Consider the following 18,802-nt stretch of genomic DNA (forward strand, 5'->3'; position numbering starts at 1 on the left):
TTGACATCTTCCTGATGGGACTGCAGGTCCTGGGAGAATATCAAGATGTCGTCTAAGTAGACAACGACACATTGTGTTACGTTTAGGCAGTGGTCAGATGTAGAGAATACCACCTGCAGGAGTGCCCCCGGGTGGAGAGAAGCAGGAGTGAATAGTACTAGGTGATGACTGGAACCTGTGGAGCAGAGTACTGGCTGGCAAGGAGGCTGGGGCTGGCTGGAACCTGAGGAGCTGGATTGTAGCTGGGTGCTGGCTGGAACCTGAGGAGCTGGATTGTAGCTGGGTGCTGGCTGGAACCTGTGGAGCTGGATTGTAGCTGGGTGCTGGTTAGAGGGAATTCTATGCAGGCTGAGAGAGTCTCTGATACAAGGTGCGTGGAGGTAAGGGTGAGCTTGATACACATAAGCAGCATGGAGGTATGTATGGAAGTGAGTGCGGGTAAAGATGGTCAGAACACAGGAGCAGAGTGCAGGTAAGAGTGGATACAGGTTAGTGTGCAGGTAAGAGTGATATAGACTGTGAGTATGTGTGAACTGAAACTGAGGGAACCTGGGGAAGACAGACTGACAATGAACAGACAGACAAACCAGGACAGCACTAACACTGAACACAAAACACATAAGCCCGAAGGCTACACAACAAGGCAGAAGCCCAAGGCAAGGCAGCAAGGCAGAAGCCCAAAGGCAAGGCAGCAGGGCAGAAGCCCAAAGGCAAGGCAGCAGGGCAGAAACCTGAGGGCAAGGTAGCAAGAGAGGCTAGAGCAGGGAGCCCAAACGAGCTCGATGCCGAAGCCCTGGAGTCTTGGGTAGGCAGGATTATAAAGACGGTCCGGGACATAGAGCAGCTGACTAGGGCAGATTGGACCAGCCAGGAGAGCAAGCTCTTGAGGGACCCCTGTTGGTGAGGCAGTTGCACAGCAGCCATAGCCGTAACAGTACCCCCCCCCTCCTGGGTCCCAACTCTGCAGGGGGTACTGAATGACAACAAGGTTAGATCTCTCCTGGGGTGGCATGGCAATTTCCAGCCCTTCCTGAATTACAGTGGCAGGTTCATTCCCTTCCTGGGGTAGTGAGGTGGGCTCAACGTCTTTCGGAGCTGATGTGGCGGGCTCAAACCCCTCCTGGGGCAACCAAGTAATCTCAAACCCCTCCTGGGTTGATGTGATGAATTGTACCCCTTCCTGGGGCGGCGAAGCGGTCTCAAACCCCTCCTGGGGCGACCAAGTAATCTCAAACCCCTCCTGGGGTGATGTAATGAATTGTACCCCTTCCTGGGGCAGCGAAGTGGTCTCAAACCCCTCTCCTGGGGCGATGTGATGAATTGTACCCCTTCCTGGGGTGGCAAAGCGGTCTCAAACCCCTCCTGGGGCAACCAAGTAGTCTCAAACCCCTCTCGAGGCAATGCGGCAGGCTCGGACCCCTCCGGGGCACGGCAGGCTCGGACCCCTCCAGGGGTTGCACGGCAGGCTCGGATCCCTCTCGAGGCAATGTAGCAGACTCAGACAGCAGGGTAATGGAGTCTGGTATGGATTGTTTACCCGTTGTGGGAGGAAGTGTGATGGAGCAAAAGGAGTCTAACGACTGGACTGCTGAGGAGTTGGAAAACAGAGATGAATTCTTAAGGCCTAAGTCATGGTTCCCTGGTCCTGAAGTGTGGATTTGCAGCTTCTTGAAGGAACAGGCAGCTCTGGAAGCCTTGAAACACAACTCGTTAATTGTGATTGACCTGCAGCTGTGGAAGACAGAGCTCTGCAAGGTTTAATTAGCTCTCTCTGCTTTTGTTTCTGGGGTTGTAATATGGAAGTTACAGGAGCCTCCCTGAGTAGGTGAGTTCTAGGCTTTTCTATCCACAAACTACCTGTAATAAATACTTTATTAGTGGGGCTAGAAACAGAGTATGGACTAATTAAGCTGGATGAGTTTTCCTGTGAAACAGCTGGACCTGTAGCAGTGCAAAGAGGACAAGGTTTGCCTGGAGGTAACAGACTGGGTATACAAGGACATTTCCACCATCCTGATCTAGGTGAGTTGCAGTTTAAACATGTTTGGTAAACTGACACATTTTTTCTTTGACAAATATTACATGCCCAGTGTTCTTGCTCAGGGAGTTGACATGCCAGACAATTCTGGTAACTTGTGTAATTCAGGGTCTGACAGAATGAACAAGAAAAATATTGTGGAGACTCACCGGAAAGATACAGAGTCCTATCTCTCCCTCCGGAGGTGGATAGCTTCGGCATACTGTTACGTTTAGGCAGTGGTCAGATGTAGAGAACACCACCTGCATGGGTGCCCCCGGGTGGAGAGAAGCAGGAGTGAATAGTACTAGGTGATGACTGGAACCTGTGGAGCAGAGTACTGGCTGGCAAGGAGGCTGCGGCTGGCTGGAATCTGTGGAGCTGGATTGTAGCTGGGTGCTGGCTGCAACCTATGGAGCTGGATTGTAGCTGAGTGCTGGCTGGAACCTGTGGAGTTGTATTGTAGCTGAGTGCTGGCTGGAACCTGTGGAGCTGGATTGTAGCTGAGTGCTGGCTGGAACCTGTGGAGCTGGATTGTAGCTGGGTGCTGGCTGGAACCTATGGAGCTTGATTGTAGCTGGGTGCTGGCTGGAACCTGTGGAGCTGGATTGTAGCTGGGTGCTGGCTGGAACCTGTGGAGCTGGATTGTAGCTGGGTGCTGGCTGGAACCTATGGAGATGGATTGTAGCTGAGTGCTGGCTGGAACCTGTGGAGTTGTATTGTAGCTGAGTGCTGGCTGGAACCTGTGGAGCGGGATTGTAGCTGGGTGCTGGCTGGAACCTGTGGAGCTGGATTGTAGCTGAGTGCTGGCTGGAACCTGTGGAGCTGGATTGTAGCTGGGTGCTGGCTGGAACCTATGGAGCTGGATTGTAGCTGGGTGCTGGCTGGAACCTGTGGAGCTGGATTGTAGCTGAGTGCTGGCTGGAACCTGTGGAGCTGGATTGTAGCTGGGTGCTGGTTAGAGGATGTCTCTGATACAAGGTGCGTGGAGGTAAGGGTGAGCTTGATACACATAAGCAGCATGGAGGTATGTATGGAAGTGAGTGCAGGTAAAGATGGTCAGAACACAGGAGCAGAGTGCAGGTAAGAGTGGATACAGGTTAGTGTGCAGGTAAGAGTGATAAAGACTGTGAGTATGTGTGAACTGAAACTGAGGGAACATGAGGAAGACAGACTGACAATGAACAGACAGACAAACCAGGACAGCACTAACACTGAACACAAAACACATAAGCCCGAAGGCTACACAACAAGGCAGAAGCCCAAGGCAAGGCAGCAAGACAGAAGCCCAAAGGCAAGGCAGCAGGGCAGAAGCCCAAAGACAAGGCAGAAGCCCAAAGACAAGACAGAAGCCCAAAGACAAGGCAGCAGGGCAGAAACCTGAGGGCAAGGTAGCAAGAGAGGCTAGAGCAGGGAGCCCAAACGAGCTCGATGCCGAAGCCCTGGAGTCTTGGGTAGGCAGGATTATAAAGACGGTCCGGGACATAGAGCAGCTGACTAGGGCAGATTGGACCAGCCAGGAGAGCAAGCTCTTGAGGGAGGCGGTTGCACAGCAGCCATAGCCGTAACACATTGGTAGAGTAGATCACGCAGAATATCATTAATCATGTTTTGGAAGACAGCCGGGGTGTTGCACAAGCCAAAGGGCATCACCAGGTATTCAAAGTGTCCATCCCGTGTGTTAAAAGCCATCTTCCATTCATCACCAAAGCGGATGCGAACTAAGTTGTATGCTCCTTTGAGGTCGAGCTTGGAGAATATCTTGGCTCCCTGTAACCTGTCGAATAGCTCCGAGATGAGTGGTAAGGGATAGCGATCCTTTACGGTGATCTCATTCAGACATCTGTAATCAATGCATGGACGTAATGTTCCGTCCTTCTTCCCCACAAAGAAGAAGCCTGCGCCGGCAGGAGACTTGGAAGGGCTTATGAAGCCTTTCTGGAGATTCTCCTGGATGTACTCTGACATCGCTTTATTCTCTACAACAGAGAGAGGGTAAACCCTTCCTTTGGGTGGTTCTGTATTAGGCTTCAAATTGATGGCGCAGTCGTATGATCAGCAGCTTCTTTTGAAAACACATCTTGGAAAGATGCATATTGAGGCGGCAACCCAGGCAACAACAGGGTAGTTGGCATGCATGGTATTGGAGAGACTTCCATCAAGCATTTGCCATGGCAATCTGGACCCCAACGTGAAAGTTCCAAAGTGGCCCAGTTGAATTGTGGCATATGTTTCTGCAGCCACGGTAGCCCAAGTACCAAAGGGTGCATGGCCTTCTCTAGCACAAAGAAAAAAATAGTCTCTGATGAAGAGCACCAGTATGTAAGCTCACTGGTTCTGTAAGCAGGGTTACTTCACCTGGTAAGGGCTCGCCATGAATAGAGGACAAAAGTAGAGGAGACATCATGGTAGTGGTGGGGATCCACAAATGTTCCACTAGATGTTTGAAAATGAAATTTCCCTCTGCCCCAGAATCCACTAAGGCAAGGGTCTGGTATTCTAGAGGTCTGCAGCTTAAGGATACTGGAAGAGAGAGTGGAGGAGAAGGTGCAGTTAGACCTAAGAGTCTTCCCACAGGACTTAGGCCTGCCAGTTTCTCAGACATATAGGACAAGTTTGAACAGTGTTATGGTTTCGAGGTGTTTGAGTGGATTCTTGGGTACTGTGGAAGATGACCACGCCCATGAGGAGGAGCCCCGTGGGAAGCCACTGTACTGGGCTGGACTCAGGACACACAAACACAGAGATCTGTCTTTTATTGTACAGCTAATGTATACCACCAGAGGTGGCAGTAGTGAGGTGATCCAGAGGTAGCAGTCCAGGGACCCTCGGCAGAGGGAACCCGTTTCACCAAGATAGTATAGGGATATCCAGGTGTAGGTTTCCCAGCATGGCAGAGCTGTAACTGAGACAGACTGAGAATTAGATTACTCACTAGATGGTAGCTGTAAGGTTGATAATTCCACCAGGCAGAAGTAGATGGTAAAAGGCACCGAGGCAGGAAGAGCAGGCCCTCGAGGAGCAAGCCTGATCCCAGTAAGGCATCTGAAAGAAAGCAGAGGGCCCCTGAGGAGCATGTACCCAGGTTAGAGAATACCCTGAAGGGCAGAGAGAGCTTCCAGCGGCAGAAAGGAAGCGGCAATGTAGCTTAGACTGGACGAATCCAATCCATTCCTAGTCCATCTCACGATCCTTGCTAAATCAATGAGCTAGCAAACAAGCGTAGGCTAAATACCCGGATGGCATGACATCACTCGAGGGGGACGCCCCTGAGGTTCCCGCCATGACGTGGATAAAGACGTGGATGGCATGCGCCCGCGCACCCTAGGAGACTCTTAGGAGAAACATGGCGTGAGGCTTTGCCACAGCCATTCTGGAGACGCCGGAGAATGCGGCTTGCAGACGCGGCGGTGGACATCTTCCCAAGGCTAGCGGGAAGATCTGAGAAAAAGGTGAGGCACAAGGGTCGAAGCCGTCTGAGACCGATGGACGCAACAAACAGCATGACCAGCTTGTCCACAATACATGCATAATCCCAACCTCTTTCAAGTTCGTCTCTCTTTAGAAGTCAAAGGACTGTGGCCCAATTGCATTGGTTCTTCTTCGCCCGCAACAGGACCTGGAGGTATAGGCTTGGGTACAGACTTGCCTCGAGTCTCTCCCTGAGGTGGTCTTCTGGGGCTCTTGACCTCTTGAACCTTGTTGCGAAGTCGGCGATCAATCCTTGTTGCCAACTTCATCAGTTCTGCTAAGGTTTCAGGCATCTCTTGAGCCACCAGCCCATCTTTCAACCGGGAGTTCAGGCCTTCAAAGAAGAGGGTCTTCAGGCATCTAGGGTCCCAATGTAATTCAGAAGCCAACGTCTTGAATTCAATGGCGAAGTCTGGTAAAGGTTTATTACCTTGTTTTAGATGAACGAAGGTTGATCCTGCTGTCGAGTACCGGGCAGGGTCATCGAATACTGAAACATAGAAACATAGAAATGACGGCAGAAGAAGACCAAACGGCCCATCCAGTCTGCCCAGCAAGCTTTGCACATTTTTTTCTCATACTTATCTGTTACTCTTGGCTCTTAGTAACCTTTTGGTTTTATTTCCCTTCCACTCCCACCATTAATGCAGAGAGCAGTGTTGGAACTGCATCTATGTGAAATATTTAGTTTAATTAGTTAGGGGTAGTAACCGCCGCAATAAGCAAGCTACACCCATGCTTATTTGTTTACCCAGACTATGTAATTCAGTCCTTGTTGGTTGTCTGTATATAGATCCACTTTTCTTCATTCCTCCTGCTGTTGAAGCAGAGAGTTATGCTGGACATGCATTGAAAGTGAAGCATCAGACTTTCTCCCCTGCCGTTGAAGAGGGGGCTATGCTGGATATGCATAAAGTATCAGTCTTTCTCCCTTGCCGTTGAAGCAGAGTGCTATGCTGGATATGCATTGAAAGTGAAGTATCAGGCTTATTTGGTTTGGGGTAGTAACCGCCGTAACAAGCAAGCTACTTCTTGCTTTTTTGTGAATGCAAATCCTTTTTTCCACATTCATTCACGTCCTCTAGACTTTATGGATCCACAGTGTTTATCCCATGCCCCTTTGAAGTCCTTCACAGTTCTGGTCTTCACCACTTCCTCCGGAAGGGCATTCCAAGCATCCATCACCCTCTCTGTGAAGAAATACTTCCTGACATTGGTTCTGAGTCTTCCTCCCTGGAGCTTCAAATCGTGACCCCTGGTTCTGCTGATTTTTTTCCGACGGAAAAGGTTTGTCGTTGTTTTTTGATCATTAAAACCTTTCAAGTATCTGAAAGTCTGTATCATATCACCTCTGCTCCTCCTTTCCTCCAGGGTGTACATATTTAGATTCTTCAATCTCTCCTCATAAGTCATTCGATGAAGACCTTCTACCTTTTTGGTCGCCCTTCTCTGGACTGCCTCCATCTTGTCTCTGTCTTTTCGGAGATAGAGGATTTGAACAGTTCAAGAAACCCAGCAAGATCATTCAGGATAGGGTCATTGCGCTCCCACAGCGGTGAGGCCCAAGCCAGTGCTCTTCTGTCCAGATACGAAAGGATATAGGTGGTCTTGGCATACGCTGTAGGAAAATGGTTAGGTTGCAGGGAAAAGTGCATGCAACATTGATTGATAAATCCTCTACATTTCCAGACTTCACCAGAGAAGCGTGTTGGAGCAGATAGAGGCACTGTAGTCTTGACCGTCATTTCTGGCGGTGTAACTTCTTTACCTGCGGTAGTCTGTGTATTCATCTGTGCGTGTAACTGGTTAAAGGCAACAGTCAGGTTATCCAAAGAATTCTGTTGTTCGGAGATTCGCTGGGCCAGGCCCGGAATGGCCTACAAGGCAGTGAGCTGAGCCGAATCCATGGAGTTAGAATCTGTTATGGTTTTGAGGTGTTTGAGTGGATTCTTGGGTACTGCATGATGGCCATTCCCATGGGGAGGAGCCCCGTGAAGAACCGCAGTACTAGGCTAGACTCTATACACGCAGACACATAGAATTCGTATTTATTATACAGCTTGGGGTACTGCCCCGAGGCAGCAGCAGTGAGGTAACCCAGTAGAAGTAGTCCAGCGGTCCTCAGCAGAGGAGACCAGTCCCACGCTCAGGTAGTTGGTAGGCTGCACAGGTAGTAGAGAAGTCCCGGATGCAGACTCGCAGCGCTGAAGCTGAAGGTGGGACAGACTGATAAGTCTAGTTACTCACTGGAGTAGATAGCTGTATTGATGAAGATCCTGGAAGGCAGAAGTTGTTCAGTGGCAGGCACCAGATTAGGGAGAGCAGGCCCTCGAGGAGCGAGTACCCGGTATCCCAAGATATGTTACGATCCCTGCGCCACAGGAGGTATCTTACCTTCTCTTCTGGAGGCCGCTCTGAAGCCAGAGCCTCGACTGTGAACTGTCCAGGATTGCTCCAGGGCCTTGCTGTTCTTGAGGCCTGCCTGTGGCTTGCTTGGCTCTGCTTGGACTTCCTGCTTCGGCCATGCCCTTCTCCCTAGGGGCCAGCCCACGGCACTCCACCTCAGTTATAGGGCCAGTGAGGGGCGGTCCAGGTGAACTCTTCCCAGTTGCCTGCAAACAGCAGTATAAAAGGACTTTTACTTCAGTTCCTGTTTGCCTTTGGATTGAGTCTCACAGTTGTCTGTGCTTCTTCCTCGATCCAGGTCCTCCGTGGTCTCGCTTGTCTTGATGGCTCCCTGTCCTGTGTCTCTGCCTGTTGCCTTGATGTTGGTTCCAGATGTTCCTAGATGTTTGTTCCTGATCCTGACCCTGATGTTCTTAACTTGCTTCAGACTGCCAGGAGTGCAGTAACCCTCTTCAAACTGCTTGTGCAGCGCTTTACCTTTCCTGCGCTGGTCCCGCTCCTGCGGGTGTAGGACAGGGTGGTCCGTGACCTGACCAGTTGTACTGGCAGCGTAGGGCGCCCTGAGGGACAGTGCCATTGTCGTATCCCTCCACATTCCTGCTTGTTTCAGCGTCTATGATGTCTCCGCTTCAGCCCTCATCTATGATGTCTTCTGTGTTCCAAGGACTCTGTCTGCCCACGTCCTCTGTCCGGCCTGCTGCCCAATGCCGTTACCTAGCAGCAGGTCCGAAAGGGCTTGGAACAGTCGGAGGACCGTTCATCAATCAACATTGCGTTGTTGGTTGCAGTGGGCCTGCAGGTCCGGTTGAGGGTCAGACCTTGTTCTCTAGTTCTTGCTTCAGCTTTGCCTCGCCTAGCTCTCCATGCTTGCACCGGCTCACCTCCCACAGTGTGGCTTGGGGCTCCTCCCTGAGTCTCGCCGTGGCCCAAGGGCTCACACCAGCTGCTCTAGAGGCGACCGCGCTCCTCGTGCCCACAGCAGAACCTGAAGGCCTCCAAACCCTCGGTTCTTCAGCAGCGTGGAGGACGCGCTCGTAACAAGATAGGTACCTGAAATAGAGCAGAAGGGCCCCCGAGAAGCGGGTACCCAGGTTAGTGAAGAAATATCCTGAAGGGCAGAGAGAGCTTCCTGCGGCAGCTGGGAAGCGGCAGAGCAGCTTAGACTGGAGGCAATCCAATCCTTGCTAACTCAGTTTGTTAGCAAACGAAGGGCAGGCTAAATACCCGGATATTGTGACGTCACTTGGAGGGGACGCCCCCGAGGTTCCCGTCATGACGTGGATAAAGACGTGGGTGGTGTGCTTGCGCGCACCCTAGGAAGCTCTCAGGAAATCCATGGTGAACACCATCGTCGTTGCTGTTCCAGGGACGCCGGAGAGAGCGGCATGAAGATGCGGCAGCAGCCATCTTCCCAAGGCTTGAGGAGAGAGAAGGAAGAAAGGTGAGGCATGCAACAAATAGGAGACCCATTGCTGAAGCATCTGTTAGTCCTCTGAAGAAGCCTTAAGTAGCTGGAAACCTGTGATGTCATCAGGAGGCGCTGAATGTTCTTTTCTGCCATGAGCCCTTTAAATTGCAAGAGGTCAAATGCGTGCCTAGGGAGAGCTGGGGAAGATATGGCATGGTAGCATCCCTTGTCGCTCTTGGCGGTGGTCTGCAGCTGGCAGCATCCAGGCCTCGAAGTGATGTTGGCGGCATCAGGGTGAGAGCTGTGGCTCATGGGGCCCTCCCACGAACCATGAATTCTAACAGCACATAATTATTTACATGCACATCTCTTGGCCAGGCCCTGAAACACCCCTACCCTGTCCAGACCACGTCCCTTTTTGGATACTTTTCAGATGTGTTCATGCATCTGGGTTCTTTTTAAAATAAGTTTGGCATGTGTGAGCCCGACTTCTTCATGCATCCCCTAATTGATGCTCATGCTGGGCTGTTAAAATTCACCTTTAAATGTTCAAAAATGCATGGCCAGCCTAACCTAGCTCAGTATGAAAATAGAGGATTATGCTGCTGACCACACATCCATTTTCTTCAAATTTGATTGGCGCAACCATGATGTGTCTAGTTCTGAATAAAAATTTCTTTCATATTTTTATGTGTTATTTATTCAATTTTTGAGCAGTGAATATATTTTCAATAAGCCAGAATTTGATTTTCTAATAGTTTATTTACATTTTTTTTATTTATACTTTATTAAATTTATTAACATTTTCCAATGAGATAAGAATAAGAATATTGTGAATTACATCAGCATAAAGTAGGCAATTATATAAGTAAAAGAAAAAACAAATGTAATATCACCAAATTCAGTCCATATTATGGGAAGCACAATCAAGAAACAATAATCAAGAAAATATCCAACTGATAATTCAGGAGATATATAATTTTTACCAAACTAACTATCCAACTTGGAAACTGCTATAACCCTATCCACCTTTATCTAAAAGGAAAGTTTCCAGATGACCAGGGTCTGAAAAAACAAATTTATTCTTTTGAAATGTGATCAAACACTTACAGGGATATTTGAGGAAGAAAGTAGCCCCTATGGTCAATATTCTCTGCCTCATTGAAAGGAACTGTTTCCTTCTAAGTTGTGTACTCCTGGAAACATCTGGGAACATCTGGACTAGTCGACCACAGAAAAGTAAACTTTTATTTTTAAAGTATTTTTGTAACACCAAATTTGTTTGCTGTTCTAAACTAAAAGTCACTATTAAAGTGGCTCTAGTTTGAATATTATCTTCTGAAGCCTCCAAAAAAGATGTTAAATTGGGGCTATCAGGTACAAGAACATCCATTCCCCCATCTGATACAGCCACAACTCTTTTTAAATTTGTAACATAGTACATTTTTGATATAAGCAAATCATTAGATATACACAATATTTCCTTCACATATTTTTTAAATAATTCTTGTGCTGAAAGTAATCTAGTGATAGGAAAGTTCAAGAGGCGCAAATTTTTGCTTCTCATAGAATTTTCCAATCCTTCTATTTGTTTATATATAATCAATGAATCTTTAATAAAAGTAGTTCCTGATGTCTACAATGATGCTATTTGCAAAGCTGTAGCTGTATTTGAAGTTTCCAATTGTTCTAAACGTTTTCCATGTTTGTCTAATGTTTTCTTAGTTTCTAAAGCAAAATTGGTGGATTGGGACATGGATTGAGATAACCTTCTCTTCATTTTCATAACAGCTCTCCACACATCTGTCAAGGTAATAGTTTCTATGGATGTGAATCGTTTTTGAACGATTAAAATTATCGTCAGATAATTTTAAAATCGTCCTAAATCGTTAAGAGTGCACGATACAATACAAATGCCCCCGATTTATCGTCAGGGGCATTTGTATTGTATCGTTAAATAGGGCACGGGAATTATTTGGGGGAGGGCGGGAAAACCGGCACACCAAAACAACCCCTAAACCCACCCTGACCCTTTAAAACCAATTCCTTACCCTCCCTCACCCCCCCAAAATGTTAAATTACCTGGTGGTCCAGTGGGGGGGGGGGGTCCCGGCGGGATCTCCCACTCTTGGGCCATCGGCGCCATTTTGGCTGCCACTAATTAAAATGGCGCCGATGGCCTGATAAAAAAAAAACCCACCCGACCCTTTAAATCGACCCCCCTTAGCCTCCCCCACCCTCCCGACCCTTTTTTTTTAGGGAGGCCCGCGCCGCTAAAAAAAAAAACCCACCCGACCCTTTAAATCGACCCCACCCCCCCAAAACCTTTTAAAATTACTTGGTGGTCCAGGGGGGCCTCGGGGGGCCTCGGGGAGAGATCCAGGGGGGCCTCGGGGAGAGATTTCCCGTTCCCAGGCATCAGCTGTTCTATGTGACAGGGTATCCGTGCCATTGGCTGGCCCCTGTCACATGGTAGGAGCACTGGATGGCCGGCACCATCTTTAAAGATGGCGCCGGCTATCTTTACTCATCAGCCCCTATTATAGAGTATAGTATAATAGGGGCTGATGAGTAAAGATGGCCGGCGCCATCTTTAAAGATGGCGCGGCCATCAGCCTCTATTATAGAGTATAGTATAATAGGAGCTGATGAGTAAAGATGGCTGGCGCCACTTTGCAATACGGCGCCATTTTGCAATACGGCAATATGGCCATCGGCCATCTTTACTCATCAATACGGCAATACGGCCATCTTTACTCATCAGCTCCTATTATACTATACTCTATAATAGGGGCTGATGGCCGGCGCCATCTTTAAAGCTGATGAGTAAAGATGGCTGGCGCCATTTTGCAATACGGCGCCATTTTGCAATACGGCAATACGGCCGGCGCCATTTTGCAATACGGTCCGAGTGCAGGGAGGTCGCTCCCGGACCCCCGCTGGACTTTTGGTAAGTCTTGTGGGGGTCAGGAGGCCCCCCCCCAAGCTGGCCAAAAGTCCCTGGGGGTCCAGGGGGGGTCCGGGAGCGATCTCCTGCGCTCGTGACGTCGGGGGACAGGAACCAAAATGGCGCCGGCGCTACCTTTGCCCTGTCAGGCAAAGGTAGCGCCGGCGCCATTTCTATTAACACAGCCGAGGCCCGAGAGTGGAAGATCACAGCGGGACCCCCCCACTGGACCCCAGGTAATTTAAAACATTTTGGGGGGTTCGGGAGGGTGGGGGATTTATTTTAAAGGGACAGGGTGGGTTTTAGGGCTGTTTTAATGTGCCGGTTTTCCCGCCCTCCCCCTTCCCCTCCCCCCTCCCCCGATTTACGATTTTTGACGATAAATCAGGGGAATTCCTATTGTATCGCGCCTCTAACAATTTTTGACGATTTAAAATATATCGGACGATATTTTAAATCGTCAAAAAACGATTCACATCCCTATTAATAGATGTTAAAGTCATCAGCTTTGGGGCAGTTTCAACTTCACTAACCCCATTGCTACCAGAGGGTGGATTGGATATTTGGCTCTGGGCAGGACTCACAGAAGCCCCAGATGAGAATGTAATATCTGGGATAACCTCTCTAGAGGTTTGACTCACCCTCCTTATTAGATGATCATCCATCGGTCCTCTCACTTCCTTTACCACGGGTGTAGAAGCCAAGATCTTTATTTTCCTCTTTCTCCCCATAGATATGGAGAGGATCTTTTTTCCAAAATCTTCCCCTTTGGCGCGCGGTTTCGGCTGTGCGCCGCTGTGCTTTGAATTAAATAGCACAGCGTTCACTCCCAGCTGACAAAAGGGGGTCGGGGCAGGAGCTGGTTTGCCTGCTCTTCCGGGTTGCAGTCCTTCTCTCCCTTACACCTTGTGGTGTCACTCTCCAACCGAAAGGCTTCCACAAACCTCAGCTGTGCTTTGAATTAAATAGCACAGCGTTCACTCCCAGCTGACAACAGGGGGGAGGGGCAGGAGCTGGTTTGCCTGCTCTTCCAGGTTGCAGTCCTTCTCTCCCTACATTTTATGCCACACTACAGTCAACAAGTACAATGCCATCAGCACATCCCTAAAAGTGGATGTGTGGAAGTTTGCACTAGTGCATGCACTAAAAAATATCTTTAATAGCATGTGTATGCCATTAGAGACACATTAAGCCTAAAAGTATAGGGTTTCTATGCTATATCTGCCTAATTGCTAAATAGGGTACAGCCACTTCATAAATTAGGATATATGCTAAATTGAATAGTCATGGTCCTCTTTTCCTCATGGCTCCGCCTTCTTGCTGCAAACTTATATAAAAGTAATGGGATTGGTTGTCAGTGCTGAGGGCAGAAATGGGAGAGCTTCTAAACCTCAGAAAAAAAGATAATTTTAGGAGAGGAAAACCTAGACCAAAAGCACATGTGGACACATATTGTACATTCACACAACATCCACCCAGGAGAGAGAAGGTGCTATAGCCAGCCTTGCCACATCCATTTTGTTGACACCAAGGAGGGAAATTGGCACCTGACTTTCCAACCTCTATGGGGCCATTTCAATAGGATTTACATGCTTAAAACTGAGTTTTACACATTTAAATGCATTTTGCACGTGTAAGTGGGCTTTTGAAAATTTCCACATTTGCCATTGAATTGTCAATAGGTTTTACACATGTAGTGCACGTTAAGCATGTAAATAGGCTTTTGAAAATTGCTACACTATTATGCTACATTTACATGCATAACTCCTTTGAAAATTACCTCCTATGTGAGTATGAATAGTATTTGTGTTTTAATTGTTGCGGCTAGTCCACTTTTGTTCACCTCCTTATAACCAGAAAAGTGGTATACAAATGTATTAAATTAATAATTACAATAAATATGGATTAGCCCCCAGTGGTGCCATATGGGGGATGGAGACCCCCTGGAGAATGGAGAACCAGGTATGGGCCCCATTGAAATAGCGCTATCCTTGGGTGGAATTACAACAGCAGGATAATGCACGGGTAAAGCTCTGTTTTACCCGTGAAAATGGCTTTGAAAGTTATCTTTGTGGAGACAATGTTGAAATCCTACATGGGACTTGGACATCTATGGAGATCTAGTCCCCTATAGGCCCTCAAGCACATATCTAAAGGAAAACTCAGGGCCTGGCGTGTTAGCAACTGGGGGCTTTGCTCATTTGCAACTCTGCACAGGGATGTAAAAAATACAATTTCTATGTCTCATTGGCCGGTTCCATTCCTTTCTGGTGCCAGGAGAAATACCCACAAAGTGAAAGGGAAGGGGTAGTTTTACCCACAGAGGGGGAGGGCAATTTTTAATCCTGCATTGCACCTGGGTAATTGCTTAGTTTTCCAGGTAAAATCATTAGAAAAGTGTCCTTTTTTGATTGACCTGCTGATCAGTATCTATTTAGTTTGAAATCTGTTTGGGATGGAGCCTGTATGAAATTTGTTGAACAGAACTCTGGTTTAGGGAATCATATAAATGCCAAATAAGATGTCATGTTTGACTGGAGTTTCTTCTGAATTTCCTCGCCCCCCCCCCCCCCCCCAAACAGATACGCACTCCTCCATCTGCATACTAACTTAAAAGACAGTCAACTGGAAGTTCTAGTTTTGGAGTAAGGGGGAATACCATTCAAACAAAGGCAACAGATAAAATTGATAACTAAACTGTAGCAGTAACACCAAAAGCAGATGCCACTCTGAGTCACCCTTATTTCTGGAATTTTGTATGATGATGTCATCATTAAATAACAAGCTGTCAATAATTTAAACACATATTTACAGCAAATCAACATCACTGTCTGAGCGCAGTTTCTGCTCTTTGGTCCAGACATGGCTGGGGATACAGCAGTCGCAGCTACCAGAGGAGAGAGTATTTCAGCCATCTCATAAAGGCAACACCTGGTTGCCACACTCAGGGTGCGTGGGTATCAGGTTCTGGAGGGATGGGGGGAAAGTTGAAAATCAAGGAAAAGCTCCTGGTAGTTATGAAGTAAAGGCCTGTTCCCACTCAGCTAGAAGCTCAAAGGAAAAAAGAAAAAAATGCCAAGTGCAAAATAAAAATATACATCAGTTATTGATGTGCTGGAGGTGGACCCTTGGGCTGAGGTGGGATTGACGCTACCCATAGGAGCGATCCTACGGGTCCCCACTATCGGCAGGCAGAGAGGGCTGATGGACGGAGGCCAGCTGGCACTTCACCAATAGCAGCCCTCGTTCCCCGCAGGTTAAGCCTTTGGGTGCCGGGGCCGGCTGGACTTAGGTAGCCTCCATCAGTGGTCGTCGATGGGTGGATCGAGGTTAGCTCAGAGGCAGCAACCAGTGTGGGTAACAGTCTGTACTGGACGAGGCGGAGTCCCAGAGACCCGGGCGCCAATAGGAACACAGTCTGACAGAGGGCACCCAAGCGACAGCAGGCTTAAGCCTGAATGAACCACATCCAGGACAAAGGCTGAAGAGGCATCTTTAAGCAAACCGGGTTCGGGACTGGCGGCAGTCTGGAAGCAGTGGCAAGCAAGGCTGAGGTCTGGACGAGGAGAGAGTTAAAGGATGGTCAGACGAAGCAGAAGTCCAGGGCTGGAGAGAAGCAACAGCGTGGTCAGGCGATGCAGAGGTCCGGGTCTGGAGAGAGGCAACAGAGTAGTCAGGCAATGCAGAGGTCTGGGATTGGAGAAAGGCAATGGAGTAGTCAGGTGATGCAGAGGTCAAACTAGGTTAGCAATCCGAAGGAGAGATGAAGGAACAGGAACTCAGGAACAAGGAAACAGGAACGAAGGCAATCAGGATCAGGAACCAAGAACGGAAGAAGCAACGAGCACTCGACTAGCGAGGGGACCTGTTGCAAAGGCAATTTGAGAGAGCGGAGCCCGGCCTTATATACCGGAGCTTACCCGATATCATCATCCAGGGCCGCGGCCAGGTTCCCGCCGTGGGCCCTATTAAAGGATCAGCTATGCGCACGTGCGCCTAGAGAGGGGCGCAGCATTGGTCAGGACGGCGTCTCTCCGCAGGCCACGCAGAGAGGCCCGACGCAGAGCATCAGGAACTATAGCAGAGCCGGAGGCCCCAGGGGCGGCCGAGGATGGAGCCGGTGGCCAGCAGCCGCCAGAGACGAGGGACCAGTGCTGGATCACTGAGAGAGGTGAGGGGGCCGAGCCGCGGGTCTGCTGTGGCCGGTACGTATAACAGTTATATATTTGCTGGTATTAGACAACATTTAGGGATGTTGGGAATGAATGTGCTTGGGTAAATAAATACTACAGCTCTACAAAGAAGAGGAGACTGTCTAACCCATCCTAATATCAGTGACATCTGCTCAAGTGGCTGGTGCTAGCTTCTGCTGATCCTGTGCTTTTGGCTCACACTAGAGTATTTTTGGATGGATATTATTGTACAATTCAGATATTCATTAATTAAGCAATAGTCCCCAATGGACCAGTGGATGTGCTGCCAATATCATATCAGGAGACTCTTATGAGCTCTACTCCACTTAGTGAGCTAATTTCTATTTTCATACAATAATTTAACAAGCGACACCTGAGAGTCCCTAGGAGTTGTCTCTGGCACATCACTGTGATGGATGTGGCATTTACCATATCCTCCGACTGTACCCTCTTCATAGCTGCAGTGCAAGTTTCCTGAATCCTGTACCTATTTCTGATCACAAGCCGCTTAATACCCGTCTTGGATTTTTTTTAAGGGTGATCAGTAGCCAAGCTAAACAAGTTCAGGAAGGGCCACACTGGAGTGAGCTGGGCAACTGATGCACTCTATTATCTTTCTGATAGCTGGTTGTGGTTCTTCCCAGTTTATTCTGAGATTTTTTTTTAAAATGTTAATTCTCTTATATAGTATTACTAAAGCTCAGGTGCTCTGCCCATCATACATCAGAGGTGTTAGATTATGGTACTCATTTAATTTGGCTCCCTAAATTGTACCAAATATTGGACATTGAATTGTTATAGATATGGATTTGTTGGCAATTAATTCTCTGCCTGAAGGAGTTTACCTCAGATTTTTAACACAGTAAATGCTCTGGCCAGAGGTGAATATTGCATTCTAATTTTAAATATATTTCTTCACGGAGAGGGTAGTGGGATGCCTAGCATGCCCTTCCGGAGAAGGAGATGAAGACAAAAACAGTGAAAGATTTCAAAGGGGCATGGGATAATACTGTGGATTCCTAAAGGCTAGAGCAGTGGTTCCCAACCCTGCCCTGGGGACCCCCCAGCCAGTTGGGTTTTCAGGATATCCTCAATGAATATGCATGAGAGAAAATTTGCATATTATGGAGGCAGTGCATGCAAATTTTCTCTCATGCATATTCATTGTGGATATCCTGAAAACCCGACTGGCTGGGGGGTCCCCAGGTCAGGGTTGGGAACCACTGGGCAAGAGGATGGAAATGAAGAAAAGGGTGCATGGGGGTAACTTGCTGGTGTGGCGGTTACTACCTTTAACCATAAGCCTTCATGCTGTTGATGTAACTCCATCATTGCTCTCTGCTTCAATGGCAGGGGGAAAACAGGAAAAGAGGAATTCGATTCAGACAGAAACCAACAAGGACATTGAATTTTACGGTTTGAGCAAACAAATAGGCATGGGGGTAATTTGCTGATGTGGCTGTTATTACACTTAACTAATAAACCTGATAATTTTGATGCAACTCCAACACTGCTCTCTGCTTCAACGGCAAGAGGTAATGGGTAATTGGACTCGGACAGCAACTAACAAGGGCCCTGACTTTTACAGTCTGGGAAACTAAGTATAGGGGTGAGCTGTATGGCGTGTCTAATGCTACCATAAGCTTGCTGGGCAGACTGGATGGACTGTTTGGTCCTTTTCTGCCGTCATTTCTACGTTTCTATTTTTTTCGGATGTCATTTAGGCTTGGTTGCATATTTTTCAAACAGGAGCTGCTGTAAACATTCCTAAAATATAAGTTATTGAGGGCCTGATTTTCTAAAGCATTTACGGGTTATATACTTATAAATGGCCTTTTGAAAATTCACCAGGTGTTTGTGCAAATCCAATTTTGTGCATACTTTTACCCACATTTGCAAGAGGCATTCCTGGTGGCAGAGTTGGGATGGGGAAAGGATTTTATCCATGCACTTTTGATTTTCAAATGTATGCAGGGCCGGTGGAAGCACTAGGCGATCGCCTAGGGCGCCGAGCATTAGGGAGCGCAGAGCCGCCGGTGGACCTCATCCCACTGGCGGCTGAGTGGTGAACTACTGCTGCGCTGTGTGCCAGATACACACAGCAAGAAGATCAGCAGGGCCGTGGTGGAGCTCATGTCACCACGGCCCGAAGAAAAAGTCGCGTCTAAATGTGCAGGTGCTCCTCCTCCTTTCTGCCTGCACGGCCCCGGAAGAAAAATGTTGCCGGAGCTGCACGGGCAGGAAGGAGGAGGAGCATCAGCCACGTGCAGAAGAGGAGCAGCGCGGCCAGAGAAGACCAGAGCCGCTGCAGAGCCCGTCCTGTGGCGACCCGTAAAGAAGAGGCCCAGAGGTGAGAAGCT

At 48.4% G+C, this 18,802-nt stretch overlaps 1 protein-coding gene across 3 annotated transcripts in view; it reads right to left on the reverse strand.

The window, feature by feature from the left end:
- Positions 1 to 18,802, reverse strand: part of MYPN (myopalladin) — a 389,049-nt gene that overhangs the window by 357,447 nt on the left and 12,800 nt on the right. The window lies entirely within an intron of this gene.

The sequence above is a fragment of the Rhinatrema bivittatum genome, chromosome 7 (assembly GCF_901001135.1).
Source record: "Rhinatrema bivittatum chromosome 7, aRhiBiv1.1, whole genome shotgun sequence".
Lineage (NCBI taxonomy): Eukaryota > Metazoa > Chordata > Amphibia > Gymnophiona > Rhinatrematidae > Rhinatrema > Rhinatrema bivittatum.